This window comes from Trachymyrmex septentrionalis, unplaced genomic scaffold (genome assembly GCF_001594115.1).
Source record: "Trachymyrmex septentrionalis isolate Tsep2-gDNA-1 unplaced genomic scaffold, Tsep1.0 scaffold20, whole genome shotgun sequence".
Lineage (NCBI taxonomy): Eukaryota > Metazoa > Arthropoda > Insecta > Hymenoptera > Formicidae > Trachymyrmex > Trachymyrmex septentrionalis.
This window is the reverse complement of record NW_017305180.1, coordinates 6270431-6273443: the sequence shown is the minus strand read 5'-3', so window position 1 is coordinate 6273443 and position 3013 is coordinate 6270431. Positions and strand designations below refer to the sequence as shown.

General features: G+C 27.4%; 1 protein-coding gene across 1 annotated transcript in view; it reads right to left on the bottom strand.

The window, feature by feature from the left end:
• LOC108747619 (glucosylceramidase-like) overlaps positions 1 to 3013 on the bottom strand; it is a 33378-nt gene that overhangs the window by 9708 nt on the left and 20657 nt on the right. The gene's annotated exons all lie outside the window — the stretch shown is intronic.

The following is a 3013-nucleotide window of genomic DNA, read 5'->3' as shown; positions in this document are numbered from 1 at the left end:
AAATTCTCTGACTTTAAATGTATATTCAAGGTTAAAATTTTTTACTTGCTTAAACTTATTCTAACTTTTCCAAATTTGCGCCAAGTTCTTTGAGCAAAGCGAATGGCCCATCCTCTTTATCCAGTATGTGATTGCATTGAAAATACTGGGAAACGGAGGGACAGAGGATTTTTTGAGTCAACGAAAGGCACACGATTGTTTACATCTCACTTTTGTTTTTTTTTTCCACAACGCAGTATGATATGTGTTCTGAAAAATACACGGATCCATCATTCGAAGACTACAGGTTTGTTCGCGTCGCACGAGTGCATTAGAGTGAGCTATGATAGGAGCATATTGGAGCATGTTGGAGCATGCGACGCGAACAAACCTTAGATCCAATGTAATCAGTGTACCAAATGGGCTCATGAAAGCTGCACTATATATACAGGATTTAGTAGTTATTTTTGTGATGACTACCGATATTGATTTTGATTTTTTTAATTCCATCCTTATTATTCGAGGGACCCGTCCACTTTGCTCAGAGGGGTCGGGCAAAGCGGATAGTTTCTCTTTTTTGACGTTTTGACTAAAAAGACATTTAAATGTTAAAGTTTTTTAATTTAATTTAATTTTATTTCAAGGTTGATTCCATTAATAGAATTGTGAGAATAAAAAAGGTTTCCGATCTTAATTTTACCTATCATTTTTCTTCCTAAACTTTAACATTCGCTTTATCCGGACTTCTTCTATATATACTGACAGAAAATGAAATAGTTATTGGCAACTATAAATTTATCAATTTTTAAATTATAATATATGTAACTAGTTTTACAGAGCAATAGCAATTAATAATATTCAACATTATAAAAATATAGTTATGAGAATAATATTTGTGTACTATTAATTGATAGCAAAATAGCGATTCAACTACATTAAATAGTTATTTAGATCTAATATACATGTAAGATATAACAAATTAACAAATATAATTTTTATAATTAGAAACACATTATATAATATTTTTCTAGTTTTAGATATATATTTTTTAAATAAAACACAATGTCATAAGAACTAATTTATAATCGTTGTTGAGATAATTTAAAAAAATACGTAAGACTTTTTACTAAAGTCGCTCACCCGTGACCAATACATTATGAATACTACCATCACAGGGAAATTTAATTTTTCTTAACAAAAACAAAACCACTCAAAATATAATAAAAGACGTAGCATTAGACTTTTTACTGATATTATAATAAAATGGTTCTTTGAATGCGAGTCATTTGTTTCAAAGATAAAACTAAATGAAAGATAAACTTCTGAAAAAGTTTATTGAAATTTGATATGGTTATAACAATAGATAAATAAAATTTTTATAAGAATAATAAATAAATTAAATGGACTAAGAAAATATAGTAATATTAATCACTTATATCCTAGAAAATGGTTACTGTTACTATATTTTTTTAGTTTATATAGCTTATTTATTGTTCTTATTATAACTTTATGATACATAATCGAGATGCTATTTGTCCTGAATTTCTAGTTCCTGACTTTTTTCTTTGAGTGTATTGATATACACCTATTCCATCTTTCCTCTCGCGCACATATACTATGACATAAACCTGTTTAATAATTTGAGCATATGTATGATTATATCACATCCGTGACTATATAAATGCTTATGCAGTTAACAAAATAAATATATGCTGTCCATAATAAAGATATTTTTTTCAGTAATTTGACTTAAAATAATAATTTTCAAATTATTTCTACAGCAAAATCTGTCCACTTATTATAATTATGTCTATAAAGACTTTTTATTAGCATCTCTATTAGCATAAATATCATAGTTTTAATTTAAGTAAAACCACTTTTCCCGTAGTGGAAGGTCCTTTAATCTTCTTCAAAATAAGCTTGATCTGCTGTAATATGTACATTTATTGTTGGTCCATTACTGATAAAAATGGTTCTCAAAATTGTTTTTCGAGATATTCACAAGCGTTTCCCTCAAATTTTGTTCAATATTTCAATATTGTCGAACTTACGTCTCTTTAAATTTTTTTAGCTTAGAGATAACTACATAAAAAGAAGTGCACAAAACTAATTTTATATCGATGAATATAAAAGTTGTCCTTATGATATCTTATCCTCAATAAATATGTTGAACAGATTGAGACAAGTGAGTGAATGCATTATTAAGTATTTATATTTGCTTATTAATAATAAAGCAATCGTGAAAATTTTATGCTATCATGCATATGCTCATATATTATTTTTAGCGAATCTAACATCTCATTTTTGAAATAAAATTTAATGCCAAATATGTTGCACAGTACATATTGTTTTTGAATATTGCAGAAATTGTCACAAAAAAAATATTTAATTAATTTTTTATTAGTTTACTATACAAACTGATAATACGTAAACACGCCAGTTTAAAAATATCATTTGTCTATATTTGCGAACACCAACTTGTGCTATCATAATGACGAGCGTTTATGATATTTTTTTAAATATATGAGGGAATGATTTAAATATATGAATGAGACTTTTTGTAACGTTGATAGATTTTTACACTTGTCAAGTGGAGGTGTCTGTTTAGGTCCACACAATTGGACTTACTATAGTTATTTCTATGTTATTGTTTCTTAAACAAATAGTACCGAGTGCTGCACTTTGAAAGCTTTTTTTTTCGAACCGTATATACACAAAATTTCGACGGTTTTAATATTTTGTTTGCAAGAAATTAGATGAACGAAGAATTAGAGAAACGCATGAACTTGAACTATGCGTTGCATAACGCTACTCGCTACTATCTTTTCAAACATTACTGTAAGAACTACGGAAATAACTGTTACGAGCTTACTGTGTAAGACTTGAACAGATATCTTCACCTATCATTTATCAATAAGTACATTTATCAATGTTGATTTATACTTATACAACAAAAATCTTATTCATATTTTAAACCACTCTCGTATACTCATATACATATGTATGTATGTATATTGTATATATATATATATAT